The following is a 26,327-nucleotide window of genomic DNA, read 5'->3' as shown; positions in this document are numbered from 1 at the left end:
AGGTCACTCCTGTCATATTGGGCCCTGGAAGGAAACCTTCCCCCCATCACCTACAAAGGAGAAAGAGAAGAGGTGACAGAGCTGCCCAGCGAGAGGTTCCAGCCCCAAAGAGCACCCAATTCTTTTATGGCCCCGCCCATGCAGGATAGGGTGGGGCCTGCATGTACAAGAATTTTGCTTGGTGGAAATGATTTGAAGGGTTGGGTTTTTCTTCATCTGTTGTGGAACTGGTGGGATTTTCTTTTGAACCTGCTTTTTTGTAATTACTGAACTTTTTTAAATTGTTCTGCCTGAAAATGTGGTTATTTCGTTGGCAAACTTTTTCCATTTGGAGCACCGACTTTGGAGTGTGCATTATTTATTTATTTATTTATATTTTTTTTAGAAGTGACCTCTGTCCGGTGTGGCCCCCATTCCATGGGACCCAGAGACTCCGGGGCTGGGAAGATGACCCCACCCCCAGCATTATCTCTTCGAGTTTTAATGCTGTAAAGTAGGCCTGCCCAGAAAAGTAGGAGAAAAAAGATTAATGGTGCTATCGGGAAAGAAAAAAAATCGTATTTTTTAAAATTTTTGGATGAGGCAGAGATGTTGGAATATGAATTTATAAATAAAGGGGACTATGGATTGGATAATCTGCTGATCAATGACAAATCTTTGGGCGTGTCAGCATTAAACCTTGCCAACTCTTAACAGCAGATAGCAATGTCTTCAGAAATGGGCTTTTTTTTCTCCTCGTTAACGGTGGCCAGGAGTCTACAGCCCGAACGGATGCTCCCTTGCTGTTATTTTGCCGCTCTCTCTCTTGAAATGGGAGTGGGATCTGTGGGAAATATGCGCTTGCCAGCAAGCCATTTCATCAGGGTTAAACACTAACTTCCCTTCTCCCTGAACTTTGCCTGAATAAAAGCATCACTTGTGCTTAAGCCTCTCTGCCAAGGAGAGGATACCTGACTTCATGTATTTTTCTGGCTTATAATTAATCCTGATAGCCTGAAAGTAGGGCTGGGTGTTCCCTAGTCAGAGGCAGGACAAAGTCAGGAGGTATAGATTTCAGCAGCCAATGAAATGATCCGTGCACACCCCCTGAGCCAAAGCCAATAGTGTAGGGACTCGTCTGTTGCTATGGGAAAGTAGCCAATCATGTAATGACACATCATCTGCCTTTGTATGAATGTACAATAAAAGGAAGAGCCTCGTGAGGGCTCAGCCTTTTTTGCCCTTCTCTTCCTGCCTGCGATGAAAGCTGCCTCAAGTGTGTTCCTTGCCTCCATACTCTACATCTGGTGATCCCCGCGACGTGATGATAAACTCCATGCTTATTTCGGCTGGTCATAGCCTAGGTACGTACCGTTCAACAGATTTGCAATCGTAATAATTAAAAAAAAAAAAAAAAAGAGTACTTCTTAGTAATTTTTAAGTATTTCTCAGCAAGTTTGTTTCGTAAGAGGTCATGAGCATGGCAGCTTGGTTCTTGGGGGTTTACCTTCTAATGCCAACTCTCACCTTCTGCGTTGTCGGTGAGAAACAGGTGTAACGAGAGAGAACACCGCCGTCTGCATGTGTAACTCCGCCATCGGGAAGCTGACCTCCTCAGTATGACTAAAAGGCTCGCTGCCTGCCCAGTCCCGTCGACCGCTCTCCCAAGGACTGGCAAGTTCCCCCGTGTTACGCACGGTGCTCCATTCAGCCTCACATTCAGTAGAAGGACTTAATACTAGAACAACAGATGACTCGTGCAGCCTGTTTCCATTACTGCAAGAAGCAGAAAACCTCTGCAGGAAGACTTTACTTCCCCTCCCTCTCTCCTGTGGCAAAATAACCCAGGAGCAGGGGTCAGAATGTGGCCCCTGCACTCCCCAGAGAGTCCCTCAAGCCCTGTTAGCTGGCAGGACAGGGGCTATATTTTACCGCTCAAACCGCCCAGTCATCACTTCAGCCTTTCTAGCAGACTTTGGCCAAGGCTGAATCAGGCCTCCCAATCCCAGAGGGCACCGAAGAGCACTACTGAAAGCCCAGAGGGCCATTAGGGGAAGGGAGACTGAGGCACTTGGCAGCCATTTTTTTTTTTCGGTCAAGTGAGACCTGGCTTTGGAATAATACAGTGTGGGATTTCCGGTCCCTGCTTCGCCGTTTGAAATCAGCACTGCAGGTACCAGAATGCATGAGGATGGGGTTGTCGGAAAACCAGGCAGGCAGGTGTAAAATCTTCCTGAAACTGGTTCATTTGACAACTCTGCAGATAATCTTCAGGCATTCAGGTTGGAGATGGATTCTGTGCGGATCAGTGTGGCTGTGTGTTCTCCTGAATGCCACAATGTGCACACCCTGAGCTAGGTTCATTCATGTATCTGAGGCCCACCGGGCCTTCTACCTGCAGGCTGCCCATTGGTTCCCCTCCCACAGCCCAGAGACCTCTCCTTCTGGCACCATATGCCAGTTCCTACCTGAAGGGCCTTCTGTCTTCAGGCGCCTGAATGCAGCCTCCCATGCAGCTCCCTTCTGCTTGCAGCCAGGTCTCATTTTCTCTATAACTGACACACCCCAGCCTCTTTCCAGCCTAGCACCTGGCCTCTCTCTAATGGCTGGAGACCAGCTCCACCTGTGCCTCCAGCAGCCCCCAGCGCAGCCTCGGTCTCACGCCAAGCCCTACAACCCCAACCCAGAAACTGAGGCCTAGCTTCCTGCTACTGTCCCGTGTACTTTCTTCTCTCTTGCTGACAGCTGGGGCCCCTCTCTGCCTAAGCCACTCCTGGTTTAGTATGGAAGCAGCCTTTCAATTAAATGAATGGGAGCTCGCTCTCTCCGATGGGATGCGGCCCACGTGGCACCTTCATGCTGAACCTTCCCTTCTTGCTTCCCGTTATGAAGCCAAGGCGAGAGCTACAACCGTCAGATGCGATACCCTGTTCCTCGCAGCTCCAGAGAGGGAGAAATCCTGCAAGCCAAGTACCTGTGAAAACCACAGGCAGGCTGACAGGACCATGCAGCCAGTCCACGAGCCTCGGCTTGCCTGGCTACGAGAGGTCAGGAGGCAGGAAGGAAGCAAATGAGTTTGGCAAGGCTGCCAAAAATAAAGGTTTCATGGGGTAGATCCTGAAAGGCCAGCCGGCTAAGTTACAAGGATATAGTCAGTGGCACGGCTATGCCGTTGATTATCCGTGTACAAGTGGGACTCAGCCAGATAAGTGGTTTGCAGCTAAGTCTACGCATGACTTATCCGGCTATCTAGCAGCCTCTGAACCTGAGCGGATATTCAGCGGCCGCTAGCTGGCCGGGTAAGTCCTACTTATCAGCCCCTTATGTATTTTAATTTACAGACTTTTTTGTTGGACTCCGGCCTGAACTTTGGAGGGCGCGGGTTATACATATTTTAAATAAATAAGTAAATGCCAGACTTTGAATCACCACAAGTGCGCGTATATGCACTATGGGTTTTTCTTCGCCGAGTGAAGCTCCCTTTCGCCCATGATTGACGTGTCGGCGGTCTTCTGACGGATGGGGCCCTCCGCCGTGCTGCTCAGATAAAACAAAGGCTCCTGAAACGTCCGGTGAAGGTTGACGACACCCGTGGCGTGACTTTCCCCCATCGTCGCCTTACGCCCTCCAATCCAGCTCTCCTCGGGGATCCATGGCGCGAGGCCTCTGTCATCCTGTTGTCAGCAGAAGGTCACTGCACACAGCCTCCCTCTTTACTCACGGAGTGGCAGCCCCCGGTCTCGCAGCGCTAGCCGCCAGGCCATCAAGCAAGCCCTGAAGGGGACATCTTACCTCGGGAGAAATCAGACACAGAAGCCAAAGCTTGGCAGCTTGCGTGTGGCAGAGGAAGAGGCTGCTGGAAAAGTAATTTACGATGTTGGGTTCCACTGGGTTTCAGGCCCCTGCATGTCACTTACCAGTAATTCTCTTTTTATTGTCTCTCTCTCTCTCTCTCACTAATAAAGTAACGCACACATGTATAAAATATATGTACAGTTCTGCATGCCGTCCCCGTCCTTTGATTAACTCCACAGTGAGGGTTCCCAGCGTCTTTACATTTCTGCTCTGGAGATATTTTAATGAGAGCCACGGGAGGCCGTAAGAATCCTCTCCTTAAATTTCCAGTGTATTAATGACACACTCCATACTCTACAATTAATCTGCCAAAGAAAAATCCCCCTAGCCATTTCAGCTTCCGTTGTTGCCCTCCACGTTCCTGCCTTGTTACGTGTAATGTTCATTTTCCCAGGGTTAACTGCGGAAAGGCCTGGAGGGTTTGTAGCCACATCACACCCCGGCCTTTTTTTTTTTTCCTTCAGTTTTTTTTCTTTATTGAAGAACTTCTCAAATTTAACAAAGCAATAACTTTGTAATGGAAATTGAGAGAACAAAGAAACATTACAAATCAATTCAACATCATTACAGAATAATTTCCCATTATCAATCTCTCATCCATCATAGGGAAGAAGGGAGGAGGGGGTATGGTGACAGCAAAACTGAGGAGATAAGGAAATATTTCAGAATTTATCGGTAACCACACATGTCCTCCCGGTTTGTACATTTAAGACCTGTCTACATCATTAGCAGTAACTGGTGTTCAGACATTCAAAAAGTCACAGAGTTGTTCAGGAGCAAAAAATATCTAGGAATTGCTTTGATACTTAATTATGCCACTTACGTGGATAACGAAGGGTGAAGCCAGCTCCTAAGTTAACAACCTCTAAGCGCATATTCAGAAACGCTTTCCTACGTAATTGCGTGGGCCTAGCTAGATCAGGATATATTCGAACCTTGTCCCCCGTAAATGCGCTGTTTCCAAATTCCTAAAATAATTTTTCATAATCAAACTTACATCTTTGTTCAGTAAAGAAAGAGACCAGCAAAACCGATCTATCAACCAATTCAGCAACAGAACTTTCCAAATGTTCAGACAGATTGGTAATATTACCCCTTTCCTGTTGTATATCAGATTGTGACTCTCTTTGCCTACGGGGGGAAAAGAATCAGAGGACATTTTCAACACTTCAGACAAATATTTTCTAAATCTAATCAGGGGTATCTCTCCAAGAACTTTAGGAACGTTAAGTAACCTCAAGTTCAAATGCTTTAGGGAATTTTCAAGCCTTCTTGGTGTGCTGGTGCAGTCATGCATTATTGCAAACTTAGCAGAATGCAGATTTTTCACATCCTCTCCAACAGACCGTAGAGATAAAGCACGCTCTTGAAGAAGACGCTGGGGATCCTGAGCGACTAGCTGCAGTTTTCCTGGTACTTGATCTAGGCGTTGAGAGTGATCATTGAACGTAGACACCATTCCTGCAATGAGATCCCAGAGGGACTCCAAAGTCAACAACCACCGGTTTCACAATCTCTATCTTGGGGCGAGGGGTATTTGGAGTTGGCAGATATCAAAGCTGGAGAGGTGGGGGCCACTGGACCCACTCTCTCCAACGGTGAAACAAGAGGAGACTCACCGACCATGCCTCCTCTCTCTCCAGGGGGTTCCCCCGAGCCGGGGTTCCGTCCAAACCTGCCTCCAACTCCGACAACGGGCAGGCAGAGCTTCACACACGCTCAGCGTCCTAGTGGCGCCAACGGCCTCGGAGATGGAGAAGTCAGCGGCGGTTGACGCAGGTCAGCAGGGGTCAGAGAGACTTCTCCCGGCGGCAGCTGCACTCCTCTCACAGCCTCACCAGCGGGAGTAGACGCCCTTGATTCCGGGGTGGGAACCGCGTATTGGGAGATGGATCGCTGGTCTGAAGGGATGGAGGGCTCAGTAGGGTAAACCCTTCTCTTTCCCTTTCTCTTGTGAGGCATGAGAATTCAAGCCAAGGAAAATATGCAATAAGGAAACCAGAGAAGCAACGCGGTGTCCTCTCACGCGGCCCATCTGGTCTCCGCCCCCGGGACCCCTGGCCTTTAATGGCCGGTGCAGGATCCCCCTCGGGGCAGGAAGGCCTGTACCCAAGTCCCGAGCAGGCCTAAATTCTAGCAGGGGGAGGTTAGGCATTAGGCCCTGACTGCGAGGCCCTGGAGTGAGTTACCCCTGGAGCTGGTGGGAGGATCCTGCTGGAAGGTAAGGGGTGGTCTGGATGCACCTCTCCAGGTGCCGTCCATCCGTCTCTGTCTGTGCTTTGAGATGATTCCTCCTCTTCCCTTCCAGCCTTGTCTTTCAGAGACGTTGGGGTTTAACACACAGCTAGAAGCGGGGCTTCTGCTCACACTTGAATGGATAGAATGCATCTTTAATTCTCAGCCGGGACAAATAAGGTGCATAGTTACGCACAACTTAATGTACACGGAAAAGGGGTGTTTCAGGGGTACGGTGATGCTCAGCTCTCGTGCGCACTGCGCATTACCAGCGCACTGCTAACTTCATCAGCAGACCATGCGGACGTTTACGCCGGCTATTTAAGCAGTATGACTACGACAGCTTGACCTTGGTGACTGGGTGTTTGGTTTGCTGGAGGATTGGTGCAGTTTCTGCTGGCTTCATGCGCTGCTCGATCTCCTTCCGCCCCCTGGAAGGAAAGGTTTTCACCTGGCGCCCGCCATCTTGAGGGACAGTCACTCGGGGGGAGCAGGACCGAGACCAAATTAACCCCTAGACTTATGTTGCAGATTAAATGAGATTTGCTCACAGTAAAGTCTGAGTTGGGATCGGCTTCCTCGAGTGTGCACCGATGCGGAGCTTGTACAGACGAGTCAGCCCGAGAGAAAGAGACGGAAGGATGGGGAGTTTTCCCCTGCAAAGCTGTGGGCCCTGGAGGTTCAGATAATGCACTCCCCGGGGCTGTAATGAGACTGCGTGCGCCTCCTGCACACTGTCAGGCAACAAAACCCAAAGCCGGGAGATACCCTCCCCTCAATGTTTAAAATTTCACTCGGTGCGGCGGCTACTGCCCTTAACCAATAACCCTTCATACTGCTGATGCAGCGCCGTCAGGGCTCTCTGCTTCAACGGCAGCGGCTTCAGACAGCAACCAACGAGGGCACCGACGTTTACAGACCGGGAAACTGATAAGTAAGGGGGTGAGACCTGCACGGCTGGGAGTTTGGTCCTTTTCTGCCCTCACTCCTATGTTTCTGTGAAGAGTATGAGACTGTTGAGAGCAGACTGCTGGGCGTATGCTCTCCCCGCAGTCATTCGGGGCCACCTTTCCCTGATTGCTTTCCATGAACAGGCTAAGCCTTGCTTAGCCTGTTCATTATTCAGAAGGAAATTCCTGTGATACTCCTCGCCTAGCTGTTTCCGTCTCTGTAGGGGCCCTTTGGGATCTCCGCTGGCTGGGGGTGGAGAGAGTGCAGGAGGGCTGGGTCCTGCCTGCTCAAGGGGCACCTGCGGCACAGGTCTGCGGGGCATTTTGAGGTGGCAGCCGGAGGGAGAAGGAGCCGGCGGGCTAGGCCTTACGCCCCTGGCTATCCAGGATAGGAGGAGAGAAGGCCCGCTGGCTCCTCCTCGCGCCTAGCAGTGGAGTCTTTTTACGGAGACGGTTTCCTTTTCGGTTTGGGAAACGTTTGCTGCTACCTTTCCTGCCCCAGGAGTGATCAAGAAAGGAGGGTTTTCCCTGCCACTCCACGAGGGACCCTTCATCCAAAGACCCCAGAACATTTGAAGAGGAGAATTGTGAATAAGAGTTGTGGAGACACCCACTGGAAAGAGAAGTTGAGAGAACTGGAGTTCCTGGAGATATGGAGAAAGGAATTCTGCCAACATCTTCTGGGATTTTTGCTTTTCCATGCCCTGCAGGGTGAGACACACCTGGAACCCAAAACACCGGGGGAGCATGCACCTGTGGCACTAGCAATACAAACCAATCTATAAATGTATGCAAATCCAGAAAGCATCATTTAAAAAAGGAAACATATGAATACAAATAATAAAGGCAGAACTATTAATAACAAAACCTCAAAGCCAGATTCCACGAAAATGGACGGGCCTAGTTCCAAACTGAGACCTGAGGGAACAACAGGATTGCGCTCAAACTTGTCTGTCTGCTCCCCTCTAAGGAGCACAGAGCGGCCTGTCCTCCTCCTCTGCGCGTTCACATAAAGCCATGATTCCAGGTCTGACAGTGCCCCAGCCAAGCAGCTCCTGTAATCCCCCCGAGTCTCATCCTCAATTCTGCAGACAAACAGAAGAGAGCATGAAGGTACCACAAGGTTTAATTTGCAGCGGGAGGAATCATTCAGAAGAGATCTCTTAGGAGGCACAGGGTGGGCAACATTGTTCTTTCCGGAAGTTTCCTTTTGGTAAATTCCCAAGTATCTACTTCAGGTTGCAAAGCTGAAGCAACCCGCCCGTCTCTCACATTATGTCTGCTTTTAAAGGACATCATGAAATCTGGTTTCTCAGAACTGCTTATCCCTGCCTCTCTCATAATTTTGTTAATATTTGGGGCTAGGTGATAAAATTGCAAGGGCAGACAATCTTATCTTTAATTGCTCTAGTCCACCCTTTCAAAAATGCACCCCTGACCCATCATAAGCCCCTCCAATAACCCTGCCTTAGGCAGTCTCCTAGGTATCCTCTAGCTCAGGGTAGGGCAATTCCAGTCCTCCAGGGCAAATCTTTCCCATGCATATTCATTAGGGATGTCAGTCCTCAAACACCGGAATTGCCCACCCCTGCTCTAGCTAAAAATCTCTCTTTTACATCTGCTGCTTACCCCAAGCCTTCTGTTAAGGGTAGTAACTGCCGCTCCATGCAGGTTACCCCCATGCCTTCTGTTAAGGGAAGTAACTGCCACTCCATGCAGGTTACCTCCATGCCTTCTGTTAAGGGTAGTAACTGCTGCTCCGTGCAGGTTACCCCCATGCCTTCTGTTAAGGGAAGTAACTGCCACTCCATGCAGGTTACCCCCATGCCTTCTGTTAAGGGTAGTAACTGCCACTCCATGCAGGTTACCCCCATGCCTTCTGTTAAGGGTAGTAACTGCCGCTCCGTGCAGGTTACCCCCATGCCTTCTGTTAAGGGAAGTAACTGCCACTCCATGCAGGTTACCCCCATGCCTTCTGTTAAGGGAAGTAACTGCCACTCCATGCAGGTTACCCCCATGCCTTCTGTTAAGGGTAGTAACTGCCGCTCCATGCAGGTTACCCCCATGCCTTCTGTTAAGGGTAGTAACTGCTGCTCCATGCAGGTTACCCCCATGCCTTCTGTTAAGGGAAGTAACTGCCACTCCATGCAGGTTACCCCCATGCCTTCTGTTAAGGGCAGTAACGGCCGCTCCGTGCAGGTTACCCCCATGCCTTCTGTTAAGGGTAGTAACTGCCACTCCGTGCAGGTTACCCCATGCCTTCTGTTAAGGGTAGTAACGCGTTACCCCAAGCCTTCTGTTAAGGGTAGTAACTGCCGCTCCATTACCCCATGCCTTCTGTTAAGGGTAGTAACTGCTGCTCTGTGCAGGTTACCCCCATGCCTTCTGTTAAGGGTAGTAACTGCCGCTCCATGCAGGTTACCCCCATGCCTTCTGTTAAGGGCAGTAACTGCTGCTCTGTGCAGGTTACTCCCAAGCCTTCTGTTAAGGGTAGTAACTGCCGCTCCACGCAGGTTACCCCCATGCCTTCTGTTAAGGGTAGTAACTGCCGCTCCATGCAGGTTACCCCCATGCCTTCTGTTAAGGGTAGTAACTGCTCTCTGTGCTGGTTACCCCCATGCCTTCTGTTAAGGGTAGTAACTGCCGCTCCATGCAGGTTACCTCCATGCCTTCTGTTAAGGGAAGTAACTGCTGCTCCATGCAGGTTACCTCCATGCCTTCTGTTAAGGGTAGTAACTGCCGCTCCATGCAGGTTACCCCCATGCCTTCTGTTAAGGGAAGTAACTGCCACTCCATGCAGGTTACCCCCATGCCTTCTGTTAAGGGTAGTAACTGCCGCTCCGTGCAGGTTACCCCCATGCCTTCTGTTAAGGGAAGTAACTGCCACTCCGTGCAGGTTACCCCCATGCCTTCTGTTAAGGGCAGTAACAGCCGCTCCGTGCAGGTTACCCCCATGCCTTCTGTTAAGGGTAGTAACTGCCACTCCGTGCAGGTTACCCCATGCCTTCTGTTAAGGTAGTAACGCGTTACCCCAAGCCTTCTGTTAAGGGTAGTAACTGCCGCTCCATTACCCCATGCTTCTGTTAAGGGTAGTAACTGCTGCTCTGTGCAGGTTACCCCCATGCCTTCTGTTAAGGGTAGTAACTGCCGCTCCATGCAGGTTACCCCCATGCCTTCTGTTAAGGGCAGTAACTGCTGCTCTGTGCAGGTTACTCCCAAGCCTTCTGTTAAGGGTAGTAACTGCCGCTCCACGCAGGTTACCCCCATGCCTTCTGTTAAGGGTAGTAACTGCCGCTCCATGCAGGTTACCCCCATGCCTTCTGTTAAGGGTAGTAACTGCCGCTCCGTGCAGGTTACCCCCATGCCTTCTGTTAAGGGTAGTAACTGCTCTCTGTGCAGGTTACCCCCATGCCTTCTGTTAAGGGTAGTAACTGCCGCTCCGTGCAGGTTACCTCCATGCCTTCTGTTAAGGGTAGTAACTGCCGCTCCATGCAGGTTACCTCCATGCCTTCTGTTAAGGGTAATAACTGCCGCTCCATGCAGGTTACCCCCATGCCTTCTGTTAAGGGTAGTAACTGCCGCTCCGTGCAGGTTACCCCATGTCTTCTGTTAAGGGTAGTAACTGCCGCTCCGTGCAGGTTACCCCATGCCTTCTGTTAAGGGTAGTAACTGCCGCTCTTTGCAGGTTACCCCCATGCCTTCTGTTAAGGGCAGTAACTGCCGCTCCGTGCAGGTTACCCCTCATCTTTTCAAAACTCGACTACTGCAACGCAATCCTACTCTCCCTCCCCGCCAACAGTATCAAGCCTCTACAGATGGTACAGAACGCCGCAGCCAGAATCCTAACAAACACCAATAAAAGAGACCATATCACCCCCATTCTCAGCAACCTTCACTGGCTACCCATCAAACAGAGAATCCTATTCAAAACCCTCACTATTATGCATAAAGCAATACACAACATCGCACCTATCACGCTCAAGACTCAACTTCGTCCACATTCATCCTGCAGACCCATCAGAAGCGCTTACAAAGGCACATTATTTGCCCCTCCAGCAAAAACAATACTAAGGAAAAGAGCACTCTCAACTGCAGGACCCTACCAATGGAACGCTCTCCCTCCAGACCTACGCCTCGAACCCAGTCTACCAGAGTTCAAAAAAAAGTTAAAAACCTGGCTCTTCAGGCAAGCTTTCCCATTCCCGGAATGTAACTAGGTTCCTTATTCAGACTCATTTTCAGGTTCCCTTACCCCTCATTTTCAGGGTCCCTAACCCCCACCCCCTCTTGACACGATCCATCCACCTGCCTTCCTTCCCCCCCTCCTTTCTTGATAACCCCACCTGCAAACCTATGTTATCTTGTATTTAATTGTATTTAATTATCGTTTAATACCTATACGATATATATTTATTTAATACTATTCTTATTTACTCTCAAGTTATATTTTATTTTATTTCTATCATTCTGCTTTTATCATACTCAATGTTTAATTTTGTTAAGTTACAGAATACGGAATTTCTATGTTTCACTCGTAAATGCAATGTTAACTCGTTAATTGTATAAAATACGAAAACGTACTGTTCACTGTTCCATGTAAAAAGCCCCGGTCTGACCTCTCAGACCAGGGCAACTTATCGTTCCATGTAAACCGGATTGATTTGTATCTGATACAGGAATTTCGGTATATAAAAATTAAAAATAAATAAATGCCTTCTGTTAAGGGTAGTAACTGCTGCTCCGTGCAGGTTACCCCATGCCTTCTGTTAAGGGCAGTAACTGCCGCTCTGTGCAGGTTACCCCCATGCCTTCTGTTAAGGGTAGTAACTGCCGCTCCGTGCAGGTTACCCCATGCCTTCTGTTAAGGGTAGTAACTGCTGCTCTGTGCAAGTTACCCCCATGCCTTCTGTTAAGGGTAGTAACTGCCGCTCCGTGCAGGTTACCCCATGCCTTCTGTTAAGGGTAGTAACTGCCGCTCCGTGCAGGTTACCCCATGCCTTCTGTTAAGGGTAGTAACTGCTGCTCTGTGCAAGTTACCCCCATGCCTTCTGTTAAGGGCAGTAACTGCCGCTCTGTGCAGGTTACCCCCCATGCCTTCTGTTAAGGGCAGTAACTGCCGCTCCGTGCAGGTTACCCCCATGCCTTCTGTTAAGGGCAGTAACTGCCGCTCCGTGCAGGTTACCCCCATGCCTTCTGTTAAGGGTAGTAACTGCCGCTCCGTGCAGGTTACCCCATGCCTTCTGTTAAGGGCAGTAACTGCCGCTCCGTGCAGGTTACCCCCATGCCTTCTGTTAAGGGTAGTAACTGCCGCTCCGTGCAGGTTACCACCATGCCTTCTCTTAAGGGAAGTAACTGCTGCTCCATGCAGGTTACCCCCATGCCTTCTGTTAAGGGAAGTAATACTTGCAATCAAAACCACCTGTGAAACCCATAATATAATTATTGCTAGCAACATTATTACTGGGCGAGGAGCCTTTTTGATAATTCAGATAATGCTGCTTGAATATGCTTTGCTTTTGAATTTGGCCATAGAAGCCGTCCTGTGCTTTTTCCCTAACATCTGTGCATCGGGACCCATGGATCATAACTCTCAGGGCCAGCGTTGGCTGTCGTCTGAATCCAATTCCCCGTCCCCCATCCCCTGCCGTGAAAACAGAGAGCAGCTGTCAGTGAACTCATTTACAATTAGTTTTGAAAAGAGTTGGATATTTTTGGAGTGTGTTTTAACAGCTTTTTAATGATTACTTTGTTTGCACTGCTTCTTGTTCCATTACTGTTAGCAATGAATGTAGGAACCCAGCCTTTCTGTTATGGTTCTGGCTGCGGTGCAGCTTCCCCTGACCTCAGACTTGCCTTGCCTTGTCTTGTGGCCCTCAGGCCTTCAGTTTTTGGCTTTGTCCTGCCTTGTGGCCATCCAGCCTTCCCACTCTGAGGCCTTCCGTTCTCTGCAGCCTTCTAAGCCTATTCCTGATCTTTGGTCTATCCAGGCCTTGCTTAGCTCTGTGGCCTCTCTAGGCCTTTTCTTGTCTTTACCCTTGCTGCCTTCGGACTTTGTGTTCCATGTTCTGTGTTGTCCTTGTCTTGCCCTGTCTTGTCTTAGTATGTGCCTGGTCAGGCCTCCGCCCCAGTCTTACCTGCGCCCTGTTCCAGAGTTCCAGTCTTACCTGCGCCCTGTTCCAGAGTTCCAGTCTTACCTGCGCCCTGTTCCAGAGTTCCAGTCTTACCTGCGCGCTGTTCCAGAGTTCCAGTCTTACCTGCACGCTGTTCCAGAGTTCCAGTCTTACCTGCGCCCTGTTCCAGAGTTCCAGTCTTACCTGCGCCCTTTTCCAGAGTTCCAGTCTTATCTGCATGCTGTGGTCTTACCTGCATGCTGTTCCAGAGTTACAGTCTTATCTGCGTGCTGCGGTCTTATCTGCGCGCTGGTCCAGAGTTCCAGTCTTATCTGCTTGCTGATCCAGAGTCCTGATCTTTCCTGTGCGCTAGTTCCAGTCTTATCTGCACGCTGTTCCAGAGTTCCACTCTTACCTGCATGCTGTTCCAGGGATCCAATCATACCTGCGTGCTGTTCCAGAGTTACAGTCTTACCTGCTTGCTGATCCAGAGTCCTGGTCTTTCCTGTGCGCTAGTTCCAGTCTTATCTGCACGCTGTTCCAGAGTTCCACTCTTACCTGCGCGCTGTTCCAGAGTTCCAATCATACCTGCATGCTGTTCCAGAGTTCCACTCTTACCTGCGCGCTGTTCCAGAGTTCCAATCATACCTGCGTGCTGTTCCAGAGTTCCACTCTTACCTGCGTGCTGTTCCAGAGTTCCACTCTTACCTGCACGCTGTTCCAGAGTTCCAATCATACCTGCATGCTGTTCCAGAGTTCCACTCTTACCTGCGGGCTGTTCCAGAGTTCCAATCATACCTGCGCGCTGTTCCAGAGTTACAGTCTTACCTGCGTGCTGTTCCAGAGTTCCACTCTTACCTGCACGCTGTTCCAGAGTTCCAATCATACCTGCATGCTGTTCCAGAGTTCCACTCTTACCTGCGGGCTGTTCCAGAGTTCCAATCATACCTGCGCGCTGTTCCAGAGTTACAGTCTTACCTGCGTGCTGTTCCAGAGTTCCACTCTTACCTGCGCGCTGTTCCAGAGTTCCACTCTTACCTGCACGCTGTTCCAGAGTTCCGGTATTATCTGCATGCTGTGGTCTTATCTGCATGCTGTTCCAGAGTTACAGTCTTACCTGCTTGATGATCCAGAGTCCTGGTCTTACCTGCGTGCTGTTCCAGAGTTCCAGTCTTACCTGCGTGCTGTTCCAGAGTTCCAGTCTTACCTGCGTGCTGTTCCAGAGTTCCAATCATACCTTCATGCTGTTCCAGAGTTACAGTCTTACCTGCGCGCTGTTCCAGAGTTCCAGTCTTGGTTCCAGCATTGTCTGCACTCTGTACCAGACTGTCCAAGCTTTGCTTCTGCCTTATCTGACCCTCCTAGCCTTGGTCCAGTTTTGTCCTGTCGTTCCGTGCCACTCTGGAGGTGGTGTGACCTATGCACCACCTGAACCAGAGCCATGACACATTGTTTCACCCATTTTTTAAAAATATAAATTGGTTTATATAGAACATTTTTCTTTATGTTTTAAAAATATATAAGTGAAGCACAAGTTAACACTTCATGATTTTCTATTATGGACATTTTGTCCAGGAACTTGTTCAAATCCTTTTTGACCCCACCAACGCTAATTGCTTTCACCACAACAAGTTCCACAGTTTAATTATGCACTGAGAAAACACTTTCTGAAATGTGTTTATCTGTGGTACCTGACAGCTTCCTGGAGTCTCCTCTGATCCCAGTACTATTTGACATGGTCAATAATCCTCAGGGCTGGTGCAAGAGTGTTAGGCACCCTCAGCACACATACGGCCTTGTGAACCCCTCCAGCCCCCCAAGGTTGCCCCCACCTCACACACATAGTTAAATGGTTATAATGTAGCAGTAAAATAGACTTTTGCTGGAACTCTTTGGGACTCCCGTTCCAGGACTGAAGACCAGTGAGCCCATTCACTCCCTGGATGTGGCAAGCACCTGTGACAGGCTTGGCAGCATGAGATGTTTGCTGGCTAGAAGATATCTACTTTTGTCATAATGTCTCTTTATTGCTCCATGGAGAGACCACACCTAGAGTACTGTGTGCAATTCTGGTCACTGCATCTCCAAAAAAAAAAAAAAGATATAGTTGCATTGGAAAAGGTACAGAAAACGGTGACCAAAATGATAAAGGGCATGGAATGGCTCCCCATGAGGAAAGGCTAAAGAGGTTAGGATTGTTCAGTCTGGAAAAAAAACAGCTGAGAGGGGAATATGATAGAGGTCTTTAAAATCATGAGAGGTCTAGAACAGATAAATGTAATCGGTTATTTACACTTTCAGATAAGGGTTAGGGGCACTCCATGAAGTTAGCAAGTAGCACATTTAAAACAAATCGGAGAAAATAATTTTTCACTCACCACACAATTAAGCTCTGCAATTCATTGCCAGAGGATGTGATTAAGACAGTTAACATACCTGGGTTTAAACAAGGTTTAGACAAGTTCCTAGAGAAGTCCATAAACTGCTGTTAATCAAATCTATTGTTTGAGTATTTGCCAGGTACTTCTGTCCTGGATTGGCCACTGTTGGAAACAGGATGCTGGGACTGATGAACCCTCGGCCTGACCCAGTTTGGCAACCTCTTATGTTCTTATGTACTTATGACTGTGTTTAAATCTTGCTCCTTTGAGGATGGTCGTCCTCGCTGATCAGACACAGAGGAGAGGCAGGGAGGAGGGAAAGTTGGAAGCAGGGATGGAACTTGGAGCTGTGAGCCTTCATTTGAAATGAAATATTTTCCCTGTTTTATCCCTCCTTCCAGCTTGCTTTACACCAGGGGCTGTGTATGTACTGATGCTCCATCCAGAATCTTGAAATCATAGGGTCCTAAATCCTGATTTATTGTTTATTTAAAACCGAGGTGATGTTATTAACGTGCCGCTGTATATAAAAAAAAAATCACTAAATAAATAAATAAATGAATGAAAGAACATGTGTGACTATGATTGAGAGCATGTGTGACTGTGTGTGTGTGTGTGACTGAGAGTATGTATGTCTGGAAGAACATGTATGTGTGTGTGTGTGACTGAGAGTATGTATGTCTGGAAGAACATGTATGTGTGTGTGTGGAACTGAGAGAGGGAGCCTGCATGTGTGTATGTATGTCAGAGCGCCTGTGTGGGTTGAAAAGAGAGAGTTTGCCTACAAACCCTCTCCCCCAACCTATGACAATTTCAGGGCAACTGGAAATCAAAAGTTTCCGGGTATGGACAGTGGGAGATTTTTTCTATCCTTATTAGTTAAAATTATTGGGTATTGTTTAATGTGTCTTCTGCTTTGAAATGTTATTGGTGTTTGGAAAATCGTAATGAATTTTTAATTATTGGATGTTCTATTCATCAGTTATTTTGAAATATTTATTCTTTTCATTAGTATGGTTTTACTATTATTTATATTTCCTGATTTTATTGTTTGATGTTTTATGAGGCATAGTGATGTTTCTCTTTTCATTAGGATCTGGAGATTCCCAACCGGATCTCCACCCCACGGAGATCAGGACGCAGGCCGAGGGCAAAAGACAGAACTTTGGACTCAGGATCTTTCTGTGATTGGGGTTCCCCTCGCCCTAGGATTCCCCAACTTACTGGGCTGTTTGCACGCAGATGAGGAAACAGCGGCTCCCTCCCTCCCAGGAGCCAGAGAGATGGACACAAACACCCCAGCAGGGAGATCATGGACATAGCTCAGATGCAGAGTTTCATATGTGGAAAGTATGTGGGTGAGGGATTGACGTTTTGGAAATAATCAGTAAGCTGTATTTGGACAGCCTGTCTGCCTCTGAGGAGAATACAACACCAGAGAAATACACAACTCTTGAGGAGAAACCCTCCATCTCTTGGGCCAAGAAGGATATCTTTCCCCCCACAGCAAGAACTCCCTCTCTAGGATCTGCAGAGAGAAGGGGGAGGATGGAGAGAGTGGCCCCGACTAACAAATACTTTTAGAGCCCTAGGGGAATCACATGTAACCCCCCCCCCCCCCCCCCCCAGCAAAGAGTAACACGTGGGACTTCTGTATAATAAAGGGGACCGAGATTTCCTTTCCACTAAAGACATCCCGAGCAGACTCACCAGATTGAGATCTGGGGCTTTAAATCCATCCCTAAGTGTTCCCAGAACGTTCCCTGTGGACTCTGGAGAAGCTTCACGTGACATCGCAGGCTTGGTATCAGCTGGCGGATCCGCCTGCGGTCCTGATGCACAGAAATATTTAATCTAGCCACGTCTCGAAACGTCAGAGCTTCATCAGTTCTGAAAAGGAAAGAGTGAAATGGCTGGTTTGTAAACTCACCGGTGCCTCCGTCTCCCGGGAAGAGGTGTGCATGTATATATGTGTGTGTGTGTGTGTCTGCCTGCCTGTCTGTGTCTGTCTCTTGGGCGGGGAGTCCAGGGCCTGTCCTGGCCACAGAGTCTCTGTGTTCACTCTCCAGCAAAGCATTCACTTTTCCATTGCTCTCTCTGTAGTTAGGGTGGCCCGCTCCGGCTGCACCTGTTCCTGGATGCTTCCTAATGAGATATAACAACTTTAAGATCTCGGCTTCCTGAAACCTGTTTAACATCACAAGAGCAGGTTATTCACGGTTTGCACCTAGTGGAAAATGAATGTGTGTGCATGCATGTGAGAGAGTGGGCGCTTATATACGTGGCAAGATTTTCTTGATGTTATGTGAAGAAAACAATAGTGAAAAACCACCACTAATTCTGTGAATATTATTTTTAAAAGAGCAGTGGGGATTATTTTACGGTTTAATGTGTGTTAATGGGATATGTGCGTTAATTGCATTCGGTTCTTTAAAATAACTTAGCAGCATATTAGCACAAAATAACTAATGCATCCGAAATATATTCACTAGACAAAAAAAAAGGTTTGAATAATGTTGCTGATTGCATCCTGCCAAACTGGAGTTTCTCTGCTCAGGTGATCTTTCTTCTCCCCCCTAAACTTTTCTATTGCAATCTCCAGGAACAGGTGAGAAGCCGATAAGAACACATCTGGCTCCTTGTGACCTGAGGGCTGCAGGAGAGTCCCACCTGCGGCCGGCGCAAGCTTCAACATCTGGACAGAAGTGCCACACCCACAGCAAACCTCTGGCGGCTTCTCAGCCTTCCCTCTGCTCATCATCCCTGAACCCCGCCCTTCCCTCCTAACATTTCACTCTCCATCGCCTTTCTCCTCTTTTTCTCCCCCCTGTTATTTTCCTTCTTCCCGTATATTTCTTTGGCACGACGCGCACCATTGACCTGCCACTGAAGTTTAGGTGAATCTCTCGACCTTCAGAGCGTCCTTGCTGGCGCCTCGCCTGCCTCCAGCAGCTTTTCATTTCCTGAGTACAGTTACTTAATATTTGTTGGATTTTAATGCATCTCATGACAGCCCTAATAAAAAGAAGAGTTGTGGGGGCTGGCAGGCTGCCTGGGCGGCAGGGCCCCGGCGCGAGCGACACCTTAAATCCCCTCCATTAAGGGAGCGCCTCTGCCAGCCACCCCGCTCCCAACCTCACCAGAGGACGCAGCGACTGAATCTTTCAGCATTTGCTGCCTCTAAGTGCTTCTGGCAGGGCTGCTCGGCCGCAGGAGCCGCGCCGGATGACTTTGCTAGAACACGAGAAACAACAGCTCTCGTAGTCCTTTAATCCATCAGTCAAGCGTACGTGATGGACAGCGGCGAGGAACTGAGGAGAGGGGGCAGGTACGGGTCAGAGAGAGAGAGAGAGAGAGAGAGAAGGATGGGGAGGAGAGGAAAGGGAGAGAATGAGAGGAGAACTGAGAGCTGAGATGAGGGGAAGCACAAGCCAGAGAGAGCGAACCAATAGCAAGAGACAGAGAGATGGACCAGGAGGTTTGTTCCTGATCACCCCTGACCTGGAATGTACAAGTGCAGCCCCCTCTTCTGGAATTTTACCAGAGAAGGCAGGGGGGTCACGCTCAGTCCCAGGGCTAAGTCCCTGCACACATTCGCAAAGTCTGTTCAGCCCTGGGGGGCGGGGAAGGGATAGACTTCTAGGGCCCGTGGCACAGGGGAGAAGCCCCTTCTCCGGGCGAGCTGACTGCTTCAGACTTGCCCTAAGCTGCTGCCCTGTGCATCTTTTACTGTGATTACGTGGCTGCAGACACTACACCGTGGTCCTGGTCACAGCCATGTGCAGCCGCTGCTCTCTCTCTGCGACCCTCGGGACTGGCTCCGGAGACGCTGCTCTCGCCCTCCTGGGTTGGCAATGCTTAAGTATCCCAGGTGTGCCCGAGTCCTCACCTTTTCTCCCAGGCTGAAGACGCCGGAGGGGTCTCCAGATAACTTGGCACTTCTTACTCCAGGTTCTCCTCTTAAAATGGCAAATCTGGATCTCCCTGACTAACAGGTCACCTTTTCTCCTCCCCCACTTACTGGGCAGGAAGGGTGGTGGCCAAAAACTTCCTCCCGAATCGAAAGGCAAAACTCCTCACAAATACCGCAAACCAGGACTCTCTTGTGCTGAGTCCGCAGTGACCTGGCAGGGGTTGTGAGACAGGAGCAGCAGGACATCTCTACCCAGGCCTTCCCAAGGCAGAGCTCGTCCCTCCCTGAGCCAAGACCAGGGATTCACTGGAAAAAAAAAAAAAAAAACCTCTCAAAATGACTTTCCAAAGAATAAAAAGAAAACGGAGACAGAACCGAATGCAATTAACACCCGTATCCCATTAACACAGACAGGTGGAGGCAGCTATCCGGCGCCACGTGGCTGCGTAAGTCGAAACTTCTCCGGCTAAGGGGGCGACAGGTGAATATCTGCCCAGGATAAGCGTCCGCCCCCTTACCGGGGATAGTTAGCCCGGCAGGGAGGTAACGGGGAGAAACCCCGGGCTAGCTGGAGAAGTTATTCAGCTAACTCGGAGATTCAGAGACACTGCTGGAAAACGGGAGTAATCCCTGAGGCGCTGCTTAGTGCTCATAGAAGCAGCGCTGCTGAAATCTGAGACCCACACTGCCACGTCTGGGCTGGGCTTGCCTAGCAAGAATCAGGAAGCCCCAGACATCTTTCTCTCTAGCCTGGGTCTGAGCCTCAATGCCTGCTTGAGGTTTGTATCTGCTAATCAGTACTGAGCGGGGTCACATCCCAGTCGGTGATGAGGTAACTTGCGCTCCCTCGTTGCTTTAGAGGGCATCTCGTCCTGTGACCCGCCTGCAGCCATGAACTGTACTGACGTGGACCCTTGGTCCGGAGAGAATGAGTGTACTCACCGAGGAAACAGTCCCGATGAAAACTCCTCTCCAGGAGGTGGTGTGGGCAACCGTCCAGGCGAGGGCAAACCTCAGCTGCTAAAAGCCCTCCAAGGAGCGGATGGCCTGGAGGCGTCGGGAAGCCCCCGAGGAGCGGGTACAACCAGAGCTCCAAAGCAGGCGGCAACGTGGAGTCTGAGTCCAGGCAAAGGTCGAGGCAGGCGGCAAGCACGGCAGAGTCGGAATCCAGGCAAGGTCAAGGCAGGCGGCAGACAAATACAGAGTCGGTGTCCAGGCAAGGTCAAGGCAGGAGGCAGACAAATACAGAGTCGGTGTCCAGGCTGGGTCAAGGCAGGCGGCAGACAAAACAGAGTCGGTGTCCAGGCAGGGTCAAGGCAGGCGGCAGACAAATACAGAGTCGGTGTCCAGGCAGGGTCAAGGCAGGCGGCAGACAAATACAGAGTCGGTGTCCAGGCAGGGTCAAGGCAGCTGGCAGGAAAAAAGCAGAGTCAGTGTCCAGGCAGGGTCAAGGCAGGCAAAAGCAGAGTCGGTGTCCAGGCAGAGTCAAGGCAGGCGGCAGACAAAAGCAGAGTCGGTGTCCAGGCAGAGTCAAGGCAGGCTCCAACACAAACCAAGGGAGGTACACAACCAGGCAGCCACTCAAGAACCTTATTGCAAGGCATCTGCTGGTTCCCGGGGAGAGGTTTAAATCTCCCCGGTGCCGACGTCATCTTCCGGGTCCGGCCAGATCTTCCCGCCGCGGCCCCTTTAAGGGGCGGAGCCTGCCGCTCTCTCCCCGATGCTGCTCGAGGAAGCGCCGGAGACATCGCGCCGCGGCCCGCACGATCCGCTACGCCTGGAGAGGGTCCTGCTTGGCTGCATCGCGACGGTAGGAGACGTGGCCGGGGGCTACCTCGGCCAGGAATCACAACATCAACGGCCTCTCCCCTGGAGGACATGGGGTGGACACCAGCTATCGGCGGCCTGGATGAGCCAGGGCTGGCCCGGACGCACGCACATGCTCCAGCAGAGGCTGAATAGCTTCAGAGTTTGGATGCGGGTCAGGGGACACCGAGTGCATCTGGCACATGTGGGTCATGGGAGAAGACTCTGCCATCAGATCCTAAGCGACGTCAGGAGTGCAGCTCCAGGACTCAGGAGACTGAGAGAGGCCACGCAGGGAAGTAACAGGGCCAACAACCTGGTGTTTCCACTCATCTGCTCTTTCACAGGAAAGTTAACAAGCAGGAGCTACTCTGAGCCTAAGTCTTCAGCACCTCCTCCCAGAAGGACCAAATCAGAGAATATTTCTATGCTTCAAGAGATCGATATTCAAAGGGGTTTGGACAAACCCTGATGTCTGAAGATCTGGCCTCGTTAGGAGATACATTTTATCAAGCTAAATCTTTCATGGAATACATTTATCAGGATAAATTAGAGGCATTCCGGGATGGAGTTAACTTAGCTGGAGAACTCGCTCAGCTAACTCTGACACTGAGAGCTAGCCAGCTAAGCCTGGATGTGTCTCAGAATACCATCGCCATCCTCACCCTCAATTTCCATTTAGAACTACTCTTTCATTACAGTCAATGCGCAACGCGAGTTTACAGCAGACAATCAAACAGTTTAACAATAAATACACACTGCAATAAAAACAGTGCAATAAATACAAATCAAAATATCAAGTTAGGCCCCAAGCTTGATTCTTCTGTGCTTGTAGCTGATGATACGCGGAAGTGAGTTTCTCCAATGCGTCTTGTTGTTCAGCAATGCGCAGGGCCAGGCCCGGTACGGCCTGCAGGGCATTGAGCTGTGCCGGATCCATGGAGTTAGCAATCTGTTATGTTTTGTAGGGTTTGGGTGGACCCTTGGACACTGTGGCAGTTGACCACGTCCACGGGGGGAAGTCCCGTGAGGGGCCACAGGTCAGGCTCAGCTCTGAACACACAAACACAGATTATATCTTTTATTAGTTTATGAAGCCACCACAGGTGGCAGTAGTGAGTAGAGGATGGAACCCGGCTGGGCGAGTATTCCCCAGGCGCTGGAACAGCGGTTCCTCCGGTACCAGTGCTGTAGTGGAGAGAACGGAGAAAATGAATACACTGAGATATTCACAGAGTCCCAGTATGGAGAAGCCCTGAGTTAGGGAGAGCTGGCCCTCAAGGAGCGAATACCAGATCCCTGGGCACAGAGACTCGTTGGCAAGTACTCACGCAGCAGTTCCACGTAGGAGATGGCACTGGTGCTGGAACGGAGGCAGGCCCTCGAGGAGCGAGTACCTGGTTCCAGGGAGGCACCTCTGAGGAGTAGATGATATTAGTACTCACAGATGGTGTCTGTAGCGAATTCTTCCAAGTAGAAGAGGAGATGGACACAGGCAGCGAGTCAGAGAACATGGGCCCTCGAGGAGCAACTACCGGTTCCTGATAGCGACCTGAAAGAAGCAGAGAGGCCCCCGAAGAGCGGGTACCTCGTTAACAGCAAAGAGTCCAAATAGAAGTTGGAGGCAGAATAGCTGGTAATAAGTAAGGTAATAGTAAGGAGAGCGAATCCCATCCGAAGGAATTCCCCTTACTAACTCAAAGGCTAGCAATAAACAACAGGCTTAAATATCCGGGCAGCGTGACATCATCACAGGGGGGATGCCCCTGAGATTCGCGCCATAGAGGAAATAAGAATGAGGGCCACGCAGCTCACGCACCCTAAGGTACCTGAGGAGCATGGCAGGAGGCAGCGCCCAAGCCAGTCCGGGGACGCTGGAGAGGACGGCGGGCAGACGCCGCGGCGTCAGACGTCGACAGGGAGCAGGAGTCGCAGCAGAAAAAAGGTAAGCGGAGTGAAGCTGTCGGGCCGCGACGGTTGCAACAGTATCCCCCCTTCAAAGGGCAGTCTCCTCTGCGGATACCAGGTTTTGGTTTCCAAGGATACGAGAGATGGAACTGATGGAGCATCTCTTTGTCAAGGATATTTGCCAGAGGCTCCCAAGAATTTTCTTCGGGGCCGAAACCTTCCCATGAAAGAAGGTATTCCCAAGTCTTGCCTCATCTTCAGACATCAAGAATGGCTTCGACCTTGTATTCTAGGTCATCTTCTATGTTGATGGGAGATGGTTCCTGAGACTTGGAAGAGAACTCATTGAGAATGAGTGGTTTCAGAAGTGAAACATGAAATGCGTTGTGGATGTTTAATCCAGGTGGTAACTTCAGACTGTAAGTGATGTTGCCAAGACGTCGGAGGATTGGAAATGGTCCAACGTAGTGAGAAGCAAATCGAGTGGAGGGTAACTTCAGTTTAAGGTGCTTAGTGGAAAGCCAGACTTTGTCTCCAGGTTCAAAGATAGGCGCTTTGGAATGGTGAGTGTCATAACATCTTTTAGCTCAATCACTCGCTTTGAGTAGCATTTCTTTTGTCTGAGTCCATAATTGATGGATATCATCAGCAGTGGATTGAGCTGCTGGGGATGTCACTGAGAGCTTCAGTGGAAATGGTGGTAAACATCCATATAACACTTCAAAAGGTGTTGATCCAGTGGATGTTGTTGGATGAGAATTAATGGCGAATTCAGCCCATGATAAGAGTTCGGCCCAGTTATTCCGACGGCAACTCACATAGGCCCGAATGAACTGTTTCAGGGTCCTATTCATCCGTTCTGTTTGGCCATTTGATTGAGGATGAAAGTCTGATGTATAGTCTAAAGAGATGTCGAAGAGTTTGTACAAGGCCTTCCAGAATTTTGCCGTGAATTGTGATCCTCTGTCCGATACTATGTGCTTCAGTAGGCCGTGAAGGCGAAAGATGTGGGTTATGAAGAGCTTCACAAGCTCCAAGGCTTAAGGTAAGCCAGGCAGCACCACGAAGTGGGCCATCTTGCTGAAACGGTTGACTGTGACCCAGATGGTATTCATACCTCCAGAGGGAGGAAGATCAACTACAAAGTCAGTAGCGATATGCGTCCAGAGTTGCTCCGGAGCTGAAAGTGGTTGCAGCAATCCCCACGGTTGGCCAGAAGTAGGTTTGTGCTTGGCACAGTTGGCACAAGATGCCACATAGGAGAATGTATCTTCCTTGATAGTTGGCCACCAATAATACTTCTGGAGCTTCAGCAGGGTACGGCATTGACCAGGATGGCCATCCAGCTTGGAATCGTGAGCCCAATAGAGCACTTTCTTCCTGAGATGTTTATGCACAATGGTTTTACCAGCAGGTACAGAATGGGTAGCACCCAAGATGACTTTCTTTGGGTTGTTTATGTGCTGAGGTTCTTCGGGAACATCCTCCGAGAGAAAGGAGCGTGACAGGGCATCAGCTCTGGTATTCATGTCTCCGGGGCAATATTTGAGCACAAAGTCAAAACGGTTAAAAAATAAGGACCATCTGGCTTGTCTATGGTTAAGATGTTGCGCATGGCGGAGATACTCTAGATTCTTATGATCCGTAAACAAGGTAATTTGATGTTGAGCGCCTTCAAGCCAAGGCCGCCATTCCTCGAATGCCAGTTTAATAGCCAGGAGCTCTTTATCTCCGATCCCATAGTTCTTCTCTGCTGGAGAGAAATATCGCGAGAAGAAAGAGCAGGGACGTAATGCTTTGGAGTCTCCGGTTTGGCTCAATACAACCCCCACACCAACGTCAGAGGCGTCGACCTCTACGATGAATGGCTTGTTGGGGTCTGGATGACGCAGGCAGGGTTCAGTGGAAAAGGCAATCTTTAAATTCTCGAACGAGGAAATGGCCTCCGCAGACCATTTAGAAGCATTGGCCCCTTTCTGGGTCATAGCAGTCAAGGGCACAGTTAAAGAAGAGTAATTCCTTATAAAGCTTCTATAATAATCGGTGAACCCCCAAAATCGTCTCAGGGCCTTCAGGCTGGTAGGTTGGGACCAATTTTTAATACTCTCGAGTTTTTGGGGATCCATCTTGAAGCCATCTTTAGACACAATGTATCCAAGAAAAGGCACAGAGTCTTTATGGAATTCGCACTTGGATAGCTTGGCGTAGACCCAATGTTCTCATAGTCTTCGTAGTACTTGTTTGACGTCCTCTAGATGGGTAGACAAATCCTGTGAAAATATCAGGATATCATCTAGGTATACCACGACATTCTTGTACAACAGGTCCCGCAAGATGTCGTTCATCATGTTCTGGAACACGGCGGGTGCGTTGCACAGTCCGAAAGGCATTACTAAGTACTCAAAATGACCATCTCGAGTGTTGAAGGCTGTTTTCCATTCATCGCCACTGTGAATGCGAATTAAGTTGTAGGCCCCCTTCAGGTCAAGTTTCGAAAATATTTTGGCACCTTGAAGCCAGTCGAACAGCTCTGAGATTAAAGGCAGGGGATATCGGTCTTTGATTGTGATGTCATTCAGACCTCGATAGTTGATACAAAGACACAAGGTACCGTCCTTCTTCCCCACGAAGAAGAAACCTGCACCGGCTGGAGGCTTTGATGGTCGAATGAATCCCTTCTGTAAGTTCTCCTCAATGTATTCGGACATAGCCTTGTTCTCTAAGACAGAGAGGATAGACACGTCCCTTAGGAGGTTCAGTGTTAGGTTTCAGCCTTATGGCACCGTCGTACGATCTGTGTGGAGGAAGGATGTCAGCAGCTTCTTTGGAGAATACATCTCTGAATGATGCGTATTTAGGCGGCAGTCCTGGCATCAATGGAGTTGTAGACATGCAGAGGACAGGAGACGCCTCCATAAGGCACTTGCCAAGACAACCTGGGCCCCAGCAGGAGAGTTCCAAGGTGGCCCAGTCGAATTGAGGCTGATGCAACTGCAACCAGGGTAACCCCAGAACGGTAGGGTGCATAGCCTTCTCCAACACAAAGAAGGAAATTGATTCTCTATGGAGGGCTCCGGTGTGAAGGGTTACTGGTTCGGTACGCCAGATTAGTCACTCGGCAAAGGCTCTCCATGGATGGAGGATAAGAGCAGTGGAACTTCCAAGGTGATGAGGGGGATCCTCAAGTGTT

Source organism: Rhinatrema bivittatum, chromosome 3 (genome assembly GCF_901001135.1).
Source record: "Rhinatrema bivittatum chromosome 3, aRhiBiv1.1, whole genome shotgun sequence".
Taxonomy (NCBI): domain Eukaryota; kingdom Metazoa; phylum Chordata; class Amphibia; order Gymnophiona; family Rhinatrematidae; genus Rhinatrema; species Rhinatrema bivittatum.
This window is presented reverse-complemented; position numbering follows the sequence as displayed.